This window comes from Cryptotermes secundus, unplaced genomic scaffold (assembly GCF_002891405.2).
Source record: "Cryptotermes secundus unplaced genomic scaffold, Csec_1.0 scaffold871, whole genome shotgun sequence".
Classification (NCBI taxonomy): Eukaryota; Metazoa; Arthropoda; class Insecta; order Blattodea; family Kalotermitidae; genus Cryptotermes; species Cryptotermes secundus.
Genome location: NW_019740663.1, coordinates 268,629 through 280,972, shown reverse-complemented (window position 1 = coordinate 280,972; position 12,344 = coordinate 268,629). Strand labels below are relative to the sequence as shown.

General features: G+C 44.7%; 1 protein-coding gene, 1 non-coding gene and 1 pseudogene across 3 annotated transcripts in view; 1 reads left to right on the top strand and 2 right to left on the bottom strand.

Annotated features, from left to right (window-relative positions):
* Window positions 1-12,344, bottom strand: part of LOC111872553 — a 192,711-nt gene that overhangs the window by 100,880 nt on the left and 79,487 nt on the right. The gene's annotated exons all lie outside the window — the stretch shown is intronic.
* LOC111872556 lies at window positions 6,194-6,321 on the bottom strand (annotated as a pseudogene).
* LOC111872555 lies at window positions 8,956-9,074 on the top strand. The gene has a single exon (XR_002844243.1). It is a non-coding gene; the product is annotated as a 5S ribosomal RNA (ribosomal RNA).

Here is a 12,344-nt window from a genome sequence, read left to right as displayed (position 1 = left end):
ATCCGGAGCTGCCGCCGAGGTGGGAAGCCGGTGACTAACCGCGTGGGCTATGGCACGGCCAGCCAAAACCAGGTGGAACAGTTCAACTGGCCTAGCAACGCCACACTTGGCTCAATCTTCGCTAATGCGGTGGTGATGGTTACAATAGCAGCAGTAGCAGTACAGTAGTAGCAGTCGTAGTAGTAGCAGTAGGAGGAGGAGGAAGAGGAGGAGCAGCAGCAGCAGTAGTCGTTGACGTATTATGTGCTGGAACTGCCTGTTATTTCTTCATGTCACCTTGGGATATGAAGACGCAGGTTTCTACATAGCAGTCGCTAATGAAATGAGCTCCTGCAGCCCACCCAACAACCTACGCCTCGACGTCATCGGTACGGGAATCATTCAATTCAGTGATGTCCAACTGCTAACAGTGGGGCGCACTGGGCCCGCAAGTTAGTTTCTTGCAGCCCAGAACGCCGAAATTGTCAAAAGCTAAAGTTACTTCACGACTGGCGGTTTACCGCCAATCAGTTCGTCTTGGCGTCACCCCCTTGGGAATCACGACCAGAGTTCTTTTTTCCAAATGAACCCTTGCGGTCGTTGAGTGTAGTTTAGTTAGTGCAGCGCAGTTGAGTTAGTCGGTTGGAGGGGGTGAGTGAGTTAGAGGACTGCTGCGGTGAAGCTGGTAACTGAGGCACGGGGACAGTTAGGGAACCCTGAGGAAGGGGAACGTCCGCCATTGGAAGCCGTTACCAGACAACGACTGGTGAAGACACGACATACTGTGTCGACAGTACGTGCTGTAGTGAGCTGCAGGGTGTGTGAATTAGCGATAGCGCTATAGTTACTTGTAGTTACGGTCTGTAAGTGACCAAGAAATCCAATTACCAATCCAAACCCCGTGTACAGCCACTCATACACGTGATAATATGATCAGAGCAGGGTGTACCGAAAAAAAAATCTCTTTTTTAACATAGCCAGAGAGAGGGTGCCTACGTCCAATGTGGCCCATCACAGGGTTGATGCTGGACAGCCCTGATTCGAACCATCGAACAGACCCATTGCTTACACAGTGACGTGCCAGGCAAGAACTGACAGTTCTTACGTCATCCTTACGTTTATCCCACAATTGAGACCAAATCACGTCTCTTCCACGTTACTGACGCCTGAAGTGTCTGTCTCCATACGATCTGCAAGCCGAGCCATCTGTATGTAAGTCGTACCTTCATCGGATGCCGCGATCAGCCACCGACAAACACTGCATTGCATTTCCTCAATTGTCTTCAGGGACATCAATCTTTCCTAATACAAAAGAGAGGTGGGAATGCCAAAGTTCCCTCACTGTGTTTTGCAGGAAATATAACAAAACATTTAGGGTTAAGTAGTATGCCTGCTTTAAGGAGAGATAAGGTAAAACGTGAACTTGTCCCTGTGCTTACTTAACTAAGCATCATGACATGATGACATGTTGGGAGGGGAGGTACAGCTCCACCATTCTTGACCTCGGCACTAGTTGGAGGTGAGTGGTCAGCTTCACGTCCGTGCCGCTTTATCCTCCAGGAAAACAGACCCCGGTACCCACTGGATAGGAGGCTGGGTGGGCCCCAAAATCTGTCTACACGACGTGGAGATGTGAAAACTCTCTCTGCCCTGCCTCGAAATGAAACCCAGCCGTCCAACACGCAGCCCGGCGCTATACCGAATGACAGACACAATTACATTACTCTCGTTGCAGCAGTAACGTTCGAGACACATTCAGGAATCTCCGCGGCTATCCTGGGTTTCCTCAGCCCCGCCAGGTAAATACCAGGATATTGCCTCGATCAGTCCATGATCGCTTTCTTCCAAATCCTTTCCGATCAACCTGCCGCTGGACGCTGTATGACGACAGCGTCTACACAAGAATTATACTAATTGATAGTGACGTTAGTGTCGATTTGTTTGTTATTACCAGGGCCCGGATTCTGATGACATGTCATCTTTTTTTCCTTGTATCCTATGCGATGCTCTTAAATATATAAATCTCGGATATGAGCTGCTAGTTAGAGAATTGTAAATTTTATCGGTTGTCATTTTTTGACATTTTTTACGTTTAAGGTAATTTTTCCAGTTTGGGGGCAATTTTTTTGTAAATTTTTGGACTTTTAAGGGTACGTCTTGTCATTTTTTTGCCATTTTAGGGAATTTTTCTTCATATGTTTTCTGAAATGTGAATAACATGGAAGCGAAGTGTTCTTTCTTTTCTCCTTTAGGTCATTTTTCTGGATTTTTTCGGTCATTTATAGGTCTTTTTTTAATATTTTCAGGTCATCAAAATCCGGGCCCTGCATATTATATTCTTTGGGTCATATTTTAGGTCATTTTTCTGGATTTTTTCAGTCATTTTATAGGTCATTTTTCAAATATTTTCAGGTCATCAAAATCAGGGCCCTTGTTATTATAAATGTATAGACGGTCCCATAAAACACTATTATACAACACAACAGGATGCATCCCATGAAAGCTATGGTGTCATTAAAAACACAAGAAATGAGTGGTTAGTTTTCATAATGAACAGATGTCGGTTGCTGGGCTCACAGGAGGTCGACTCGTGTTATCGATAGGCCCCTACGGCCGTGGGCGTTTGCTGAGGGAAGTGTTCTTATCGGAGGCAAGAAGTTCTGTCAGTAGTCACTGCTCTCTCCGCAAACACATCAGATATTCTTCCGCAAGGGTCGGTGAGAAAGTAGTACATCTGTCCTTTCCATTTCTATCCAACAGCACCTCGGTCTTTATTCCTTCGTAGTAAATTGAAGCTCAAGCGGTTAGTCGCTGGCTTCCCACCGCGGCGGCCCGGGTTCGATCCCGGCTATGGTCAAGTGGGATTTGTAGTGGACAAAGTGGCGCTGGGACGGGTTTTCTCTGAGTACTTTGGTTTCCTCTGCTGATCTTCATTACACCAACTTCTCCAGCATCATAATCACCCGGGGCAGGCTAGTAGAATAGGCCAATCAGTGGCCGCTGTGCCGAGCGGACCCAGTTGGACTCCCCCCCACCCCCCTCACCCCCCACAAGCGAAAAATAACAGTTTTCAGTTTTACAATTGATGACTTTCTGCATATTATCCGCTGTCGTTTCTTTACGTAAACACATTACCCGCTGTCGTTTCTTTACGTAAACACATTACCCGCTGTCGTTTCTTTACTGAAAACACATTATCCGCTGTCGTTTCTTCGCTGAAAATAACGTTTCAGATAAAACTCCGTCTCCATCCTCAGGTAATAAACCTACGCAGCTGGGCCCAACTGACAGAGCTAGTCAGTATCTCCTAGTTTTGGAGGTAGGGACAAGGTCTATCAATTTGGCCCAACTGAGTAGGTTATTTAACTAAGGAAGGACGCAGAGTCCAGTCTCCGGAACGTTTGAAATAAAAATAGGATAATTGATATGTCCAGAAAGTCAATATCGCATTAGCACAATATCATCACGAAATCTGAAATATTATTTTCAGTCAAAACTTGTGGTGATTATTGAAAAAAGATCGATGAGCGTAATGAGCATGGTTGGAGTAAAATTTGAACTTGAATCTTCACGAAATGTTCTCCCATATCAGAAATTACACACCCTTACGCACACAAACACAAACTGGATGAAAAGAAATGAGATGAAAGCTATATTACGCAATATCGGGTTACCACAGCAACGGACTCTCGAGCGTTGACACGTTGCATGAACGTAAATTCTGTAGCAAGTAACGAACGCGAAAGCACATTTTTATTTCAGTATATCGTGTCTAATCTGCGAGTACTGATACTAATTTTATGCGGATATGTGAAGTGTAATATAATTCTTATGGATACGGTTTATGGAGTTCCTTTCCAGGTAACGATGTTCACGTGTTTTATTGTCGGGACTGCTCTGGGATTACCCGTCCTCACAGTGCGGTATCAGAGTTCTTCTACCATGAGCTAAAGACGGCAGGAGTCAAGGAAACTTTGAACTCTGACCTCCCCTTCTATGAGGACTGCGACATAAGTCCCACATTCTCTCAATAACATCGCTACACATCAATGAAGGGACTGTCCCTTTTTAATTATGCCTGTGTACTTCGATTTAGCTGCTGATCACGGTAGCCGCGCGGTCTAAGGCATGAACTGTCTTCGCTCGCTAGGACGCTGAGATCATGGGTTCGAAACCCATTTAAGGTATGGATGTTTGGTGTGTGTATGAGTTTATTCTGTGTTTATGTTGCCCTGTGTTTAGGTAGAGGCTTTGCGACGGGCCGATCTCTCGTCAAAGGAATCCTACCGTCTGTGAAAAATGATTACAAAGCTGAATAAGAGCTCTGGGCCCTGAATGGGCTGGAAGAGCCCTTCCAAAAAATTCATTTACTTTGAATTAGCCAAGAAATCGCAATTCTTAATGCATCTGGTGGTTCGTGTTCATGTTTCCCGGTGTCACCATCAATTTTTGTTATGTACAGAACTTTCTGCTAATATACGCAACAGTTTTAATTTAAATAACGGAATTTGTGGGATCTGCGGCTCTCACAGCGGTGATTATAAAGAGTTATATCTTCTGTGATACAACGCGGTCAACCGAAGTTTCGGAACATGTCGCCTACATCTTCAGGGACGAAGAATAACTCATGCAAGAAACCTGAGTCAAGCAGGTAAAGGGCTGATTTATTATTTGGCCTGTTCTTTCGCTGTTTTATTGAGTCACTCCAAGCAAATTCTAGGATCGTAATTCGACTAAACCACGCCCCCTTCCTTCGATATCCATTCCGATTCATAATTCACCAATCATCGTACCATTAAATACAGTACAGTCCTGCTACAAACAGCATCGTAAAATACAACCCCCCCCCCCCACACACACACAAAAGTATTTTAAACCTTCACAGGGTCTACTTGCATCCTCTGCCAGGCACTAAAATTTTGGTACCCATAAATGAACATTCATTCATTCATTCATCAGTAATCTGTCAGAAGACAGGTCCACAGTCTCGTCCGAAACAGTTCCTCCACTTAATGCGATATGCACAAATATAAAATAAACCCATATGTGCAGAATACGTAATGAAATATACATATCCAAAAACATTCCTCTGCGACACACATAAAATCCAAACAGTGATAAATCATTAACTGCAGAAAATATGAGAATATATTCTATATTCAAAGGAGTTAGCCAGAATTCGTGCTTGTCCGCGCCTAATTTCCAGGGACATCCGACAGCCATATAATGAAACGGACGTCATACAATGATGAAATGAACTATTCACTTGTATTGGTCCTGTTACAATATTCATACATAGTTAGGCCCATACAAGAACAGTTTCTATGTTCTATGACGTGTGTCAAATTCTGGTCACATAATTATCTACAATAACTGACTGAATGACGAAATAAATCTTCAATGGGAATATTACACAACTTGTTTCGCGTTTCCCATCACGTACTGCACGTAATTTTAGTGCGCATACAATTCTCAGCAATGTAGAAAGTAATTTCTTTGTGGACTACTTTACGATGCCCTCAGTGGTAAGAAAATGCTGTCAAGTGGCGAAATGTGTTAGCCCGGATTAACAATTTGAAGAATAAAATAAAAAAGTAACGTTTTCGTGGTTCGGTGCTGCTCTGTACATTGGCAGGAGAAGCTATCAGATAACGCACAGTCTGCCAGTTACACCTGGCTTACGCTAGCCGTCTGTGAGAGCAGGCGCAATCAGTAGCGACACCAGAGGACTGAGGGTAGCAGGAAGTGCATGAAATTTCAAGCTATCACGTTAGCTACATGACAAACGTTTACACACTTCAGTTCCTCGCGCGCTCTTTGAGCATGCCCTCCCTCACCCTCGGGGTATGGCAGACACTTTTCATAAAGTGCGCTCCGCCAATGACAACGCAGATGATAGGATGAAAGAAGAATTGGAAAGGACTTGGAAAGAGGCGATCGCGGCCTAAACGACGTACCGTACCTACATTTGCCTGGATGGAATGAAGAACATCACGTAAAACCTCACAGGATAGCCGGTGTCCTGGTCGAGATTCGAGCTGAAGACTTCCCGGTGACTGAAGAGCGTTTGCGCTATGAATATCGGTTCGGTAAAAGTCGTGGCGTAGTAGTAGTAGTAGTAGTAGTAGTAGTAGTAGTAGTAGTAGTAGTAGTAGTAGTAGTAGTAGTAGTAGTAGCAGCAGCAGCATCATTAGTAGTAGCAGATATGCTAACCAGTCGTTCGGCTAGCCAAGAAATTCTCTATTTATGAAATCGAAAGGTTCACTGGTATAAGTTTTCAACTAGCAATAATCGCATCTCGAATAAAACTCACTGGTTACGATATTGCTACTGCGCAAAGCACTGCACTGACCGCCTCTGTGGTCTAGTGGTCAGAGCTCTGGCTACAGATCCTGGGGTCCCGGGTTCGACTTCCGGCGCTACCAGATTTTCTGAGAAGTAGTGGGTCTGGAACGGGGTCCACTCAGCATCGTGAGGATAACTGATGAGCTATTTCAACGAAATAGCGGTTCCGGTCTAGAAAATCGAAATTAACGGCCGTGGGGATTCGTTGCGCTGACCACGTGACACCCTCTATCCGCAAAAGTTGGCACTAATTTCGCAGACAAGCGGCGGTCGCTCGGTCGGTATAGTTCGCTCACGGACTACAGGCCACGGAGTTTTCTTTTTAAAGGTTCATTACCATGTTCACAACAGGGAGCAAGATGAATCCATTCTACGTCCTCATAGCCTACGTTTGTGAAGTTCACATCGCACGTGGAAACGTATGTAGCCTTACACCTCATGATATCCTTGTGTTTCTGGTATCCCAAGCCCTGGCCAGTTATCTCACAGGGAGAAAACTACTTATAATGTTATTTTAAACCTGTATTCTTCTGTCAGACAGTGAGGCAACGCCTCACAGTAATGACCAGAGTTATGACGCAACAACAACAACAACAATACGATTCCATATAAACCATTACAATACATCAGTACAATACACCTCGGACTATGGTCGCTGCTTCAGATGAATGGGTCCCAACTTTCCTTCCGCAAATATCACCAACAGAAAGATTAATCACCGTCCCAGAAATCCCGGGGCGATATCGGCAACCAATGGCTGACACGATTCGGTCTGGACTTTTTTATTGGACTTTCCCTTTCCAGACTGAAGAACGAGACAACTAGAAAGACCTGTGGCAGAAGCACACAATTATTTATTTCTAATCTTGGTTTACCGATGACGTCTTTAATACATCAGTGCATCGAATTTTGGGATAGTGACGTCGAAAAAAATATGCCTGTTTGGATGCAGTTTATTTAAAGGCGCTGTCATATGACTTCCCTAAGTTACAGTACTATTCCAGAATACGCCAGGAAGGACTGACGAAAACCACGTAAAAAGTAAAAAACAGCTCGTGTCAAGGCCAAGATTCGAACCGGCCACCTCTCGAATACAAGCCAGAAGCATTACAGTTTGAGCAACCATGCTCGGCGGGTATTTTCCTGGATGAACTGAGAAACAACGAACAAACTTTGACCGGTATTCACGCTGAGGTCGAACCCAGGACCTATCAAACGTGTAACAGGAGGACTAACTACTCGACCTAGTCCGCTGCTAGGAACAAATGCACACGAACAGAAGATGAAGTCATTTCAACACAGGAACGTGACATCAGGGACAATGACCGAAGGTCTGTGTTCCTTTCTTGACTTACTTCGTATCCACTTGCGTCATTCGATTTCAGTGCGGTCGGTGGGCTCTTGGGGTGAAATGTCAAGTTGTACTACAGAGGAAACCAACGAACCGTAACAGTTACTGCAGCTCTGCGTGACATATAAATTTACAACAACAAATGCAAAAACAATAATGTCTGTAAACAAAATCCAAACTGACCAAACTGCAAATTTTAAATCCTTCCGACGCTCGTCTTCCTACAAACAATGACGTAATTAAAAGTGATTCATGTTGGATCAATAAATATGTCGACACAGGGCCTAATTTCAAATTACACTGATGATATACACCGTGACGTGGACCAAATACGGTATAACATGATTTCCTGTGAAGTGTGACGCTGTTTTCAGTTCATGCAGATCAGGGTAATTCACAGAGTACGGAATATGAACACTCGGACGAGTAACACGTTCAATGAACTTAACAGCTGTTACAGGTAATCGCAGTAAACAGCCACAGGCGTCCAAACTGACGTAACAGACTTATGAAACGTCTGCTGTAAAGTCTCGAGCCAAATTATCAGCTGGGTGTGCCTGCATTTACACCGGGTATGTTTACGCGATGCCCATATAGTAGGCTCAGGCCTACACGACTTTCGTGGTCCAGGTAAATTACAGGATTACTTGAGGTTTCGTCAAAGTACGGCTTTTCCGCTATGCGAGATCACTGCATCCGCTCCGCCTTCCCTGTTGAGTTGGAAGTGAATATTCCCTAACGTATGGTGACGCACAGGGCCACTGCTAGGAAACGACCGCCACACAGGGCCAACAGTAAGGGAAAGTGTTCCTATGTGACCCGTGCCATGACCAATGCTGAACAACGGGCCAATAGATACGCGTTCTGACAGGAGAAGAGGTGTTCTCTGTGGCCAGCGCCATGCCCAGTGCTGGGCAGCGGGTAAGCAGACACGCATTCTGACACGTGACATGTGTTTTCTGTGCTGTGTGGTCCGTGCCGTAGCTATGTAAGTAAGTCAAGAGAATATGCATACAACGGCGTACAACAGAGCGTACGAGAACTACGAACTCGTAGAAATGAGTTCAGTTGTCGGTAGGAGATAGCCACAGGAAGTTAGTAGTTAAAGAAGAATTATAAGTCAGCGTGTGAAGATTATAAGATTTAGTAACAGTGAGACTCTTTTAATTCCGTTACGAGGATAAGACTACTGAAGCCTGCGTGTTTAACAGTGAACTGTAAATTGTGTAAATCAGCGACAGCGCTATATTGCTTGTCGGATAGATTATTTACGACGTTAAGCCAACGACCATACCATGTTGAAAACACCGGTTCTCGTCCGCTCACCGAAGTTAAGCAACGTTGGGCGTGGTTAGTACTTGGATGAGTGACCGCTTGGGAACATCACGTGCTGTTGGCACTTCATTTTGGGCCGCGGCGGCCTGGGTTCGATAAAAAAAAACATTACTCCATGTGATTCTTTTTCCTGTACGGTTATTTAAAAGATGAAATCTACCGAATCGTTACACAGATTAAGGAACTCTTGATTGTTCTGCAAGAAAACTGGACTACTTCTACAAACTTCAGTTCCATTTTCACAATCACAATACATGAGTAGATCCAGCATGCTCATGACATGTAACCCGGTTACTGGAGTGGAGATACAAATGAGGGCAAACACATGAAAATGACAGTAGATTATGTCACACAAATCTTAACAAGCTATAGAGACATCCGACATAATAAATCTTGAATTAAATTTCTCTCATAACACAACCTTAAACGTATGCAACCTCGTCACGTCTCTTCTCCTTGACTACGACAAAAATGGCCCCATTAATAATACGTCACCACATGTAGTGTCACGTTCTTCTCCTGAAATGACTCAACTTTTATTGCTAGTGGGGTGGGACTAAGTCCCTTGTACTGCGGCCACTTCTGGCCTATTGTACCAGCCCCAGATGATAGGTGAGGGTGATTGTGGAGCAATTGGTGGAATAAAGATTGGCGGGGAAACCGAAGTACTCGGAGAAAACAGCGCCACTTTGTCCACAACAAATCCCACTTGACCAGACCCGGGATCGAACCCGGGCCACCGCGGTGGGAAGCCAGCGACTAACCGCTTGAGCTATGGCGCGGCCTTTAACTTACTGGTTACGAAATTTTCTCCATTTTATGGAACCTGAAAACTGATTTCCGTGTCCAGGCCCTATCCAATGCCAGATGAATCTGATTCATCACCTCATATCCTCTCTTTAACATTCATCAGAAAATCATCCCCGCATCTATGCCTAGGTTTCCCTAATGTTCGCTTTCTTAAAGGCGAATTGTTCCTATGTTCAATCAATTAAAAAGGAGTGGAGGCATAACTCCACTATTCTTGACCTCGGCACTAGATAGAAGTTGAGTGGTCAGCTTCACGCATTAACCACTTTATTCCCGGGGATAAAGCACTGGATAAGTGGCTGGGTGGATCCTGGAGCCAGTACAGAGGTTATGGGAGAAATAAAAATTTGTTGCCCCGGCCAGAAATCGAACACCGGCCGTCCGTCGCTATACTGACGGAGCTATCCAGGCTCCAAACATTAACTGTAGTATAGCGCACAGCCGTCATTACTTTAGATATTCAACAAGAGCTGCACGTCATGAGATCTACCATCATGCAACAAATATCTCACCTGGAGAGCAATATGAAAATGCACGCTCAAGCGCCATGTTGGTACACGTATTTGAAGGCAAGCTTCCAAAAATAACCTTCATTGTATTATATTTCGTCAGCTAATTAAAAATCATTATGAAAAGTGGCAGCGTGCGTTTATCTCTCTCTCAAAAAAATATATAATACAAAACTGCAAATGAAGCCTTGTTCTCAAAATGTGTTAGGACCGAGCCTACTAACGGTCAGTCGAAACGATACATGTTTTAATTTGGACGTCAAAGGTCCCTGTTTTTAGCCCACAGTGACACGTCATAAGCATCTATAAACTGAAACACAATGTGACGTCATACTCAGACAGTCACTGTGAGAAGTTAGAGAGAATTTGGAACTGAAGCTGAAATATTTTCAGGCAGGCAATTTGACAAGAAGTCGCAGTGCTAGCAGATTTCAGAGAAAGACTAACAATGGAAAAGCAGCAGTTATAGTATCATGCATGTGACGCTTACGAACAACTTAGATTAAAAAATAAACCGCGACTTCCATTTTCATGCAAACAAATTTAACACACACAATGCCACTTGAATCCTAATCTTACAAAAGAGATCGGCAACTGACGGCCCGCGTTTCCTTTTCTGTGAATCCCGCCTTCAAATTTTCATAAACCAAAAACTTTTTTTTATTTTCTTTTAAAAACTATTTTCTGTTTTGTCTCTTACGTTTCTAGCATAGCTCAATCGGTACAGCGAGGGCTACTGGACGGCCGGGGTTCGATATCAGGCATGACAAGGTTTTTCTCTTCTCAACGGAGTCCAGACGAGCTGTGAATCCACCCAGCCTCCTATCCAATGGGTACCAGGGCCAGCTCCCCGGGGGTTAAGAGGCCGGGACGTGAAACTGATTAGTCGCCTACATCTAGTGCCGAAGTCAAGATTGGTGAAGCTATACCTCCACTTCTCCTTGTCTTCATGGCAAAGTGCTTAATAAATTTAGCACAGGGACAACTTTAGCTTTACCTTTGCGTTTTTCGCAGGAAAGAGGCTCGGATGATAATTCGCTTTCACAGCACAGTCCGTTCTGCCTGTTCGAGATCGGAGGGGCCGTGTAGCGACTGGTGCGGCGACCAATTGGCTGGATAGTACCTGTAACAGGCCACGACCACTGCCTTCCATGTCCTTCACATTTCAACACCAAACTTTACATAACGAAACTGAAAAGAGCGTTGTAAAATACAGAAAGGTTCGAATCGCTAAGTAACAGCCCGCTTGTCATGCCACTCGACAATGGGAAAATTATTGCAACAGGTGTTTTCTACGCGGTCCGTGCCGGGGTTATATAACAAGGACACCAGCCGAGTAGACAGTCATGACATACACGCAGAGTTTGAAGGCTCCCGGAGCCGTCAGATAGTGAAGAGTGGTCACAGGTCCCTTGGGGCTCGGCACCAGGAATCACTATGCCAGCAGGAATTTAGCAGTCAGTCGACAGACATCAGTCTTGGGAATCATGAGTCGCGAGTCGGAAGTCGGAGTGGGCGGATAGTCTGGAACTTCAGTGTTGGATGCAGTTACCAAGCAACGACCACTGAAGACTTAGTGCTTGCAGCAGCGGCCTCCATAGTCTAGGGGTAACGTTCCCACCTCATGACTCAAGGTACGCGGGTTCAAACCCGGCGGAGGTCGTGGAATTTTTAAGGGCGGAAAAATTCAGGGAACAAGTCCTCCGGGAGGGACTTTAAGCCGTGGGTCCCGTGTCTCTAGGAGACCTCTGAGCAAAATTATTAGGTAAAAAGTTTCCCGCCAAAGTAATTTCCAATGCCTCCAGTAGATGGGTAAGCATAGGGTACCGCAGCCAGCCTCGCTGGCTGAACGGGGCTGATAGCGAGCACCAGTACCGGCTGGGTATGGAGACTGGTAAATATTAAAGGGGGACGTACAATAGACTATTAGTCGCGGTGCATGGGGAAACCCACCCCCTCCAATAATAATAATAATAATAATAATAATAATAATAATAATAATAATAATAATAATA